Here is an 11,042-nt window from a genome sequence, read left to right as displayed (position 1 = left end):
CGGCTAACACCTTTGAAATCAAGTCGAGCACAATTCAGATGATACAAAATTCAGTTCAGTTTGGGGGTCCTCCTATAGAAGATCCCAACATGCACATCAGAGATTTCATCGAGATCTGTGACACTTTCAAGTTCAATGGAGTTACTGAAGATGTTGAGGCTTTTCCCATTCTCTCTGAGGGATAAGGCTAAGTGTTGGTTACATTCTCTACCACCAGGCTCTATTACTACTTGGGAAGATCTTGCTCAGAAGTTCCTCACTAAATTCTTCCCTATGCCAAAGACTGCTGCAATCAGGAATACTCTTACTCAATTTGTGCAGCAACCTGGAGAATCTTTGTGTGAAGCTTGAGATTACTACAAAGAGATGCTTGGGAAGTGTCCTCATCATGGGATGCCTGACAAGATGATCATTAATTGATTTTATAATGGGTTGGGTGCAACTTCAAGAGCCATGCTTGATGCAGCATCAGGAGGAGCCTTATGGGCTAAAAGCTACGATGAAGCCTATGAATTGATTGAACTGATGGCTGCTAATGAATACCAGAACCCAACTCAGAGAATACCTCAAGGCAAGGTAGCAGGAATTCTGGAAGTGGATACAACTACTGCTATAGCTGCTCAGCTTCAGGCTTTGACGATGAAGGTGGATTCCTTGGCTAATTTTGGAGTTAATCAGATCACTAGTGTCTGTGAGCTGTGCTAATGTGCATGAGACAGAGCAGTGTGTTATTTCTAGTGAATCAGCTCAGTTCTTGAGCAACTTTCAGAGGTCGCAGCAACCAGCTCCAGTCACCTATCATCCTAACAACCGTAATCATCCTAACTTCAGTTGGAGCAAGACTCAGAATACGGTGCAATAGCCTTATCAGCAGTATACAGCAAAGCAATACAACCCTCCTGGTTTTCAAAAGCCGCAATATGCACCAAGACAACAACTCCAACTTCAGCAGCTACCACAATCTAATGAAAAATCTGAATTGGAGGAGTTGACGCTCATGTGCAAGAGCCAAGCAGTTTCTATTAAGACCTTGGAGAATCAAATTGGTCAGATTGCCAATGCCTAGCTGAATCGACAACCTGGTACACTCCTTAGTGACACTGAAGTACCAGGAAAGAGGGAAGCTAAAGAGAAGGTTAAGGCAGTCACATTGAGGTCTGGGAAAGTTGTAAATCCTGAAAAATCTTCAGTTCCGGAAGTTGAAGTTGTGGCTGAAGAAGAAGAGAAAAAGGAAGCAGAGGTGGAACCAAGGAAGACGGTTGTTGTCAACACTCCTCCTGAGGGTAATACAGGGGAAAAACAGGTCTATCCTCCACCTTCTTTTTCTAAGAGGCTGTAGAAGCAAAAGCTGGATAAGCAATTTGCTAAGTTATTGGAAGTTTTCAAGAAATTTTATATCGACATACCTTTCGCTAAAGCTCTTGAACAAATGCCTAGCTATGCGAAGTTTATGAAAGGTATTCTCTCTCGGAAAGTGAAGCTCGATGACTTAGAGACCGTTGCTCTTACGAAGGAATGCAGTGTTGTGATGCAACAGAAGTTACCTCTGAAGCTTAAAGATCCTGAAAGCTTCATTATTCCTTGCACTATTGGAAACTTGTCGTTCGACAAGTGTTTATGTGATTTGGGAGCTAGCATCAATCTGATGACTTTGTCTGTCTTCAAGAAGTTGGATTTACCTTATCCAAAGCCTACTTATATGTCCTTGCAGTTGGTCGATCGTTCTATTACATATCCACAAGGCATTGTGGAGGATGTTTTATTCAAGGTGGAAAAACTCATCTTTCCCGCTGATTTTGTAATACTTAATTACGAGGAGGATAAGAAGATTCCCATAATCTTGGGAAGACCATTCTTGGCTACGGACCGAACCTTGATTGATGTGCAGAAGGGTGAGCTCACTATGCTAGTACTGGATCAGGATGTGACGTTCAATGTATTCAATGCCATGAAATTCCCTACTGATAATGAGGAGTGCTTAAAAGTTGAATTGGTCAATTTTGTGGTTACTTCAGAACTTGATCAAATGCTAAGGTCTGATGCCTTAGAGAAGGCCTTATTGGGGAATTCAGATAGTGAAGATGATGAACAGTTACAGTATTTGAATGCTTCTCCTTGGAAGTGAAGGCTGGATATGCCTTTTGAATCTCTTAGATTGGGGGAGCTGAACAAGTCTCCAAAGCGCCTCAAGCCATCTGTTGAGGAAGCTCCTATACTTGAGCTTAAACCATTTCCTGGACACTTAATGTATGCATTTTTAGGTGATGCATCTACTTTGCCTGTTATTATTGCATCTGACCTTTCAGGTAGTGATGAGGAAAAGCTCTTAAGAATTCTGAGAGGGTTCAAATCGGTAATTGGGTGGACTATAGCAGATATCAACGGAATCAACCCTTCTTATTTCATGCATAAAATTCTGCTAGAGGAAGGTAGCAAGCCTACTATTGACCAACAGAGAAGGATGAATTCGATCATGAAAGAGGTTGTGAAGAAGGAAATTCTCAAATAGCTAGATGCAGGGATCATCTATCATATTTCTGATAGTTCTTGGGTGAGCCCAGTCTAGTGTGTACCAAAGAAAGGAGGCATTACAGTGGTTGTTAATGAGAAGAATGAGCTCATTCCTACTCGAACAGTCACGGGGTGGAGAGTTTGCATGGATTATATGAAGCAAAACAAGGGCACGAGGAAGGATCACTTCCCTCTTCCTTTTATTGATCAGATGTTTGACAGATTGGCTGGGAATGAATATCATTGTCTTCTGGATGACTATTCGGGTTATAATCAGATTTGCATCGCTTTAGAAGATCAGGAAAAGACTACCTTCACTTTTCCATTTGGTACTTTTGCCTTTAAAAGAGTTTCTTTTGGGTTGTGTGGTGCACCTGTCACATTTCAAAGATGTATGATGACCATTTTCTCTGACATATGGAGGTGTTTATGGACGATTTCTCTGTGTTCGGTGATTCTTTTGACGAGTGCTTGCAAAATATTGGTGCCGTTCTTAAAAGGTGTGTTGAGACCAATATGGTTCTCAACAGGGAGAAATGTCACTTTATGGTGCAACAGGGCATCATTCTTGGGCACAAGGTCTCTGGTAAAGGTCTTGAGATGGACAAAACCAAGGTGGGGGTCATTGAAAATCTTCCCCCACCAATTTCAGTTAAAGGAGTCCGCATCTTTCTTGGTCATGCGGGTTTCTATCAGCGTTTCATCAAGGACTTCTCTAAAATCTTTAAACCGTTGTGCAATCTTCTAGAGAAAGATGTCCCGTTAATGTTTTATGACGAGTGTCTAGCCGCTTTTGAGAGCTTAAAGAAGAGCTTGATCACGGCACCTGTCATAACTACACCTAATTGGATGAACCTTTTGAAATGATGTGCGATGCAAGTTACTATGCAGTTGGAGCAGTTTTTGGGCAGAGGAAGAACAATATATTTCATGTGGTCTACTATGCTAGTAAGACCCTCAATGGTGTTGAACTATACTACTACTAAGAAAGAGCTATTGGCTATTGTCTATAGTTTTGAGAAGTTTCGATCTTATTTGCTTAGGACGAAGGTGACAGTTTTCACTGATCATACTGCGATTCGTTATCTCGTCTCGAAGAAGGACTCGAAGCCTAGACTTATTCGATGGGTTCTTTTACTTCAGGAATTTGAGTTGGAGATCAAGGACAGAAAAGGTACAGAGAATCAAGTCACTGATCATCTCTGTCATTTAAAAGATCCAAATGCAACTTCACAAGATAAGATATTGATAAATGAGTCTTTTCCCGATGAGCAGCTGTTTGGGGTGCGGAAGAGGAACCGTGGTTCACAAATATTGTGAACTTCCTTGTGAGCAATATTATGCCTCCAGACTTGTCTTCTGCTCAAAGGAAGAAGTTTCTTCATGAGGTGAAGTGGTACATGTGGGATGAGTCATTCTTTTTCGACAAAGAGCTGACCAAATCATCAGGAGATGTATTCCGTACAATGAAATGGGGGGGGGGGTCTTGAAGAGATTGTCATTCGACTGTTTATGAAGGCCACTATGGTGGAGAAAAGACAGAAGCTCGTATCCTTCAAGAAGGATTCTTCTGGCCTACATTTTTTAAGGATGTGCATCAGTTTGTTTTGAAGTGTGATCGCTGCCAGCGTGTTGGTAATATGTCCAGGAGGGATGAGATGCCTCTTAACGTGCTTCTTGAGGTTGAGGTCTTTGATATTTGTGGAATTGACTTCATGGGCTATTTGTAACACCCCCAAATCCAGGGTCGGGGATACGGGTTGTCACGAGTTCCATTTCCCTTAATAACACTCAATCTTAATAAACAACCAACTACTGCGTACTGTGACCCCATAATATACACACACACCATAAGTAATAGTCTCAGAGATGAATACCAAAAAAACACAAGTCATTTTATTCCAAAATTATAAACCATTACACCTTAAAAGGGTTTCTGAATAAATTTACATTTTCTTTGCCATTATTACAGTTCATAAATATACGTAAGTCTGGTACATCAACAGTTGAAAACCTAGCCTATTAGAAGTTCATATCTCAGCTACAGCGGCATCAACGCCTACAGGAAACTGCGGAACATTTCATATCCGCTCGCGAATTGGGAGCTTGGTCATGTTCATCTTGTCTAGCTTTTGTTGTGTGATGAAAGTATAGAGCAAGGGTGAGCAACAATCCTACCGAAATAACATGTATAATAATTAACAATATATGAGCATCTTCATAGTACTCATGAAAGTCTTGTTCAAGCAGAAATGAACCAAGTTTGATATCTTAACGCGACCAAGTCGCAAAATATTCAGTATACATGTATATATACTTTTCAAAATCTTGGAAGTCATCTTCCATGCATAATATACATAGAGTATTAGTTTATAATTGTATAAAAATATCGTTACAAGGTGATCTCATATATCTAACCTTGTCTCAACATTTTTTGAAAATCTTTGCCATGCATAAGATAATCATTTACTAGATATAAGTTAAAAAGATGAAGTTACAAGATACTCCAATATACTTATATCTTTTCCGAATACTACTTGAACTACCACCGTTCAAGGTATAATCAGTTTCAAAAGTTCATCATATAGATGAGACTACAAGATCAGACTTGAATAGATTCAATCTTTGAAATATCATTTAAAGAAATGAAGTTACTAAATACTTCATTAATTCCCGATATATATATGCACCTATATATATATATATATATATATCTCATACACTCCTTGAAACCCTATGTTATGAAAAGTATAAATAGAGTTATAATACCCAATGAATTTGGAAAGAAGAAAAACTTTGGCATAAACCCGATATCTTGCTGATTAGGCAAAGATACCCATTACGTAACCTTTTCTACTAGTAGATGGATGAATCCTCCACCGGTCATCACCCTGGCCGCATTAGGACCTTGTGCTGGCCCGCCACCCGGCCTCTTACGTGGTGATGGACTGCCGCCCGGCCACTTACACTTTGATAGACCGTACCCCGGCCTCTCGCTTATGCCGACTCAATTAGATGGACTTACTTCCCGAATGTTAGGCAAGTAATCAAACTCTTTTATCAAGTTAGAAACTTCGTTGCTCCAAAATACACCACTGAGCCGGATCCCTTAGGTTTTGAGCGAGTATTTAAATCCCCTTCAACAAGAAGATCTAAAATCTGAAAATGAGTTTTGGGATCCACTCTAACTTTTAAAATTATTTTGAAGAATCGAAAATATTTTAAAGAATGTTTAGAGTAATGATGATTTGATAAAATAATTTAGTCCCGATATTTTAGAAAATATATGAATATTATTATTTAAATAATATTCCCATAAGGATAATATTTATAAAAATAATTGAAGTAGAAGTTTTAAAAACTCATACTTAAAATGAATAATAAATAACAAAAGATATACTTATACGAAAGTACGATCTTTATTTGAATAATCGAAAATAAGTTTGATTATTATTCAAAACTGTCGAATATACCTTATTCGATTAATAGTTATAGAAAACTATATATAATATATATATATATATATATTATACTCGAGAACATCGACTCCCGGTTTAGAAAAATGTTCACCTTTAGGTCCCTTATACTAAGGGTATACGCAACTACTGCTTATCTCTAGCATAGGTATTATGCAGTTTATAAGCATTTGAATTGATAATAGAATATCAAGATTTCACAACATGCATATATATACCATATCAACATGCTCCAATATATCGCAAGATTTGGTAATAACAATCATGCACTTATCTCAAGATAATGCATCAATATATTTACATCACGACAACAGTATAACAGGTAGAAAACTTTCCTAAGCATTCCGGGGTAGTCTTAAGCTTAGGGTGGGTCTGGTAACCTATGAACAACAACATAAGTCAAATTTAGACCACGGTCGCTTAAGAAACTAGTCAAAACTCACTCATACCCTAACGGTCGCTTATGGTCGCTTATACGGTTAACGATTTGCGTTAATCGCTCGCGTACCCTCGGCTCCACTAATTTTAATAAATTAACCGTTACGAATTTTAAGGCGACTCTTTCACGTATACTCTACCAACTGACCAATTAATCTTACATAATTGTTTCGTACTCCAATTAGTCATTTAAGGACCTTAATCAAGGTTTCAAAGTAAAACGAGGGGTAATGGTTCGCTCGCGAAATGCCGTTACTTAAAATGATCGTTTCTCCTAAACCATACATCGGATCCAAGCGAACCACACATCAAAACGAAGATTATGACACGATCTAGCTAAAAATGGAAAAGTTACAGATTGGTCAGTGAGCTTTCTGTACCGAACACTAAGAACAAGAAGTTGAATGAAAATAGGCATTATGACGGCTATGTTTACGTGATTGCCAATGTTTATACTACTCCAATTAACCACAAACCAACTCATAACCTTCAATAAAACCCAACTTCATCTAAACCTTATCACATCAGTCCATAACCTCAAGTTTTCCAACTCATTCAATCACAAACATGAGCTACTAACTATACTTAAGATTCATTAACCAACAACCAAGATTCATAACCCAAAATCACTACAAATCCAACCAAACTTTAAACAAACAAGAATCATGCTTCTCATATACTATATTAAGCATAACAACTCCTAATTACTCTAAAGTAAAGCTAGGGTATGAGGTTTTACCTTCCTTGATGAGTAGAAGTAACTAAGAAGCTTGAAATAGCCCTTAAAAGTCCTTACCAAAGCTAGCTCTAACCAAAAACATAAGACCAAACAATTATAATTCTTTAAAACACTATTCACTCTCTTCTTCAATGATTTATTGAAAAATATTGTGAAGGAATTTGTGGCTTAGATTCCTAGGATAACCATAACTAAGTACAAAGGACCTAGGATAATTGCCTTAGCAAATAACAAAGCTTGGATCTTGAGTTTTCAAATTTCTTCTTGCTTGAAATGGGGGAGGTCGAGAGCTTTGTTCATGAAAATCCAAAGTTAACTTCTATTTTGGTGTTATGATTTTTGTTGGTTGATTTTCCCTTTTTGCTTGGCTACTTTTTAGAATTTACCATGGTAAATTATACTTGGCTAATAATCAACCAACAAAACCTATCCACTTGTCATGCTTATGTCATCATGATTATGTCATCTTTTAACACATGTATTCTCCTTTTGGTGTGATGACATCATCATCCACCAACCTCTTTGATTAAACCTTAATTACTTGGTTAATGACCGCTTATCTGTTATACGGTTCGCTTAACTTTCGTTCGCGTTCGTCGTTTGAGGGATCATATCCGGGATCTTATTACTTGGGTTCCCCTAAACCTTTCTCAATATTTTATATTCCTTTTATGATCCTCTCTTATAATCCTTAAATTTAAATCCTTTTAATCATGTTACCTTATACTCAATTCTTTCGGTATCTGGTGGATTTTCGGGAAAAATCAAAGTGTTCGAATTTGGATTCTGATGCTCATTTACTTTATAGAATACTAATACGATCTCAGAATTTCCATAACAGTACTCCTATATAGCGTGGTCTGATAATTTTCCTTAATCAGCATAGTCAACAAAAGTTACTATTCATCAGGGTTTCAAAAATTTCCAAAAAAAGGGGTTATTACAGTCTCCCCTCCTTAAAAGGATTCCGTCCCGGAATCAGATGGAAACGAATGGGGAAAATTTTCTAGCATTTTTCTCTCTAGTTCCCAATTCGATTCTTTCACATTGTGGTTTTGCTACAAAACCCTAACTACCATGATAACCTTGTTCCGAAACACTTGCTCATTTTGATCCATAATCCTCACTGGCCTCCCCACGTAGGTTAAGTCTGGTTGCATGTCTATGCGCTCATATTTTCCTATATGTCCGACTTTCGGATTATGCTTCCTTAATATTGATACGTGGAACATGTTATGAGCTTGTTGCAAGTTCGGGGGTAGGGCTAGTTCATTTGATAACTTCCCAATATGTCTTAATATATCCAAGGGTCCAATAAATCATGGACTTAGCTTTCCTTTCTTTCCAAACCTCATAAATCATTTCCAAGGCTTTCCAAGGGGATACCTTTAACAATACTAGGTCCCCTAATTCATACTCTTTTTCCTTTCGAGTCAAATCAGCATACTTCTTCTGTCAATCCCGGGGTTGCTACATGTCATCCTCTGATTAGATCCACTATATCTTTGGTCCTTTGGACCACTTCGGGTCCGAGCATCTTATGCTCTCCAACTTCATTCTGATACAAAAGAGATCAGCATTGTCTTCCCTCAAGGATCTCATAAGGCGACATCTCGATACTGACATATCATTTATCGTTGTAAGAAACTCAATTTGTGTTAAGTGACCATTCCAAAATTCCCTTCAAGTTTATTACACAGATTCTCATCATAGCTTCTAGTGTTATAGCTTTGGCTTCTCAATACCCACTCTTTTCCCGTTCGTAATCGTTACTATCTTTTGTACCTAATATTATACTGGTTACAATTTTGCTTGTTAACGTTCTATAACCCTTTAATAAACACGTCAACCTTAGTATCATGAACGCGTTAGAATCGGAATACCGCCGTACTGATACTAAGGTTGTATTCCAAATCTAACGCGTTCATGATACTAAGGTTGATGCGGTTCTTAAAAGGTTATAGAATACTAACGAGCAAAAGTGTAACCAGTATAGTATTATGTACGGAAGATAGTAATGACTACGAACAAGAAAAGAAGGAGTATTGAGAAGCAAAAGCTATAGTGCTAGAAGCTATTATGAGAGTCTGTGTAATAGACTTGAAAGAATTTGGAATGATCATTTATCGCGGATTGAGTTTTCTTACGACAATAGATCATATGTCATTATCGAGATGTCGCCTTATGAGATCCTTGAGGGAAGACAATATCGATCTCCCTTATGTTAGGATGAAGTTGTAAAGCGCAAGATGCTTGGACCCGTAGTAGTCCAAAGGACCAAGGATATAATAGATCTAATCAGAGGACGGCTGGTAGTAGCCCAAAATGGACATAAGAAGTATGTTGATTTGACATGAAAGGACAAAGAATAGGAAGTAGGGGACCTAGTGCTGTTATAGGTATTCCCTTGGAAAGGATGGATGAGGTTCGGAAAGAAAGGAAAGTTAAGCCCACGAATTGTTGGACCCTTGGATATATTAAGACGTATTGGGAAGTTAGCATATGAGCTATCCCTACCCCCGAACATGTAGCAAGTTCATAACGTGTTCCACGTATTAATGTTAAAGAAGTATAATTCGGATGCCAGACAAATAGGGGCATATGAGTGCATAGGCATGCAACCAGACGTAACCTATATGGAGCAACCAGAAAGGGTTATAGATCGAAAAGGAACAAGTGCTTAGGAGAAGGGTTATCAAACTAGACAGAGTTTGGTGGTAGAATTACAATGTGGGAAAATTTACTTGAGACTTAGAAAGTGCAATGCTAAGAGAGCATCCCTATTCATTTTCTATCTGATTCCGGGACGGAATCCTTTTAAGGAGGGGAGACTGTAATAACCCCAATTTTTGGAAAAAAAATTTGAACACGGATGAATAGTAACTTTTGCTGATGATACTGATTAAGGAAAATTATCAGAACACGCTATATATGAGTACTGTTATGGAAATTCTAAGATCGTATTAGTACTCCATAAAGTAAATAAGTGTATGTAAAGATCGACAGAATCCAAATTCGAACACTTTAATTTTTCCCAAAAATCCACCAAATACCAAAAGAATTGGGTATAAGGTAACATGATTAAAAGGATTTAAATTCAAGGATTATAAGAGAGGATCATAAAAGGAATATAAATTATTAAGAAGGGTTTAGGGGAACCCAAGTAATAAGATCCCGGGTATGATCTCTCAAACGATAAACGAGAACGAAAGTTAAGCGAACCGTAAAACAAATAAGCGACCAAGAGACAAGCTTGTACAAGAAGCCAAGGATTGTGACATCATCAAACCACAAGGAAGAGACATGTGGCAAATGGATGACATAGACATGGTGACATAAGCATGACAAATGGAGGGATTGTTGGTTGATTACAAGCCACACAAATTTTACCATGGTTAAAAGGTAATTAAGCAAAACAAAAGGAAACAACCAAGCAAAACAAATCAAAAACACAAAACACAAATTAGAAGTTGACTTTTGCTTTCCAAGAACAAAAGCTCTCGGCAAAAACCAGAGCAGAAACTTCAAACTACCATATCTCCTTCAATACTCACTCAAATAGTATGTTCTATAGCTCTTTGGAAAGTTATTGAGATGGCCTACAACTCTTGTTCACAAGTCTCGTCCAAATAAGCAAGGTAAGACCCTCGTTTTGATAGTTCTTTCAATCTGACTTTTAGAAACTTCAAAACCTAACTTTGTGTTCTTGATTTCTTTGGAAAGATCAAGCTTGTAGGAGGCTCCCTAAGACTTCCTAGCTACTCTAATCACTCCAAGGAAGGTATAACACCTCCAAACCCTAGCTTTACTTTGATTATTATGATGGTTTTGATGGTTATAGTAAATGAGAAGCATGATGCTTGTGTGTTTAGAGTTTG

The 11,042-nt window shown here is 37.9% G+C and overlaps 1 non-coding gene across 1 annotated transcript; it reads right to left on the bottom strand.

The window, feature by feature from the left end:
* Positions 1–288: 288 nt before the first annotated feature.
* Positions 289–395, bottom strand: LOC141687670 (small nucleolar RNA R71). Its single transcript, XR_012561158.1, has one exon. It is a non-coding gene; the product is annotated as a small nucleolar RNA R71 (small nucleolar RNA).
* Positions 396–11,042: the final 10,647 nt, after the last annotated feature.

The sequence above is a fragment of the Apium graveolens genome, chromosome 9 (genome assembly GCF_009905375.1).
Source record: "Apium graveolens cultivar Ventura chromosome 9, ASM990537v1, whole genome shotgun sequence".
Taxonomy (NCBI): Eukaryota; Viridiplantae; Streptophyta; class Magnoliopsida; order Apiales; family Apiaceae; genus Apium; species Apium graveolens.
This window is presented reverse-complemented; position numbering and strand designations above follow the sequence as displayed.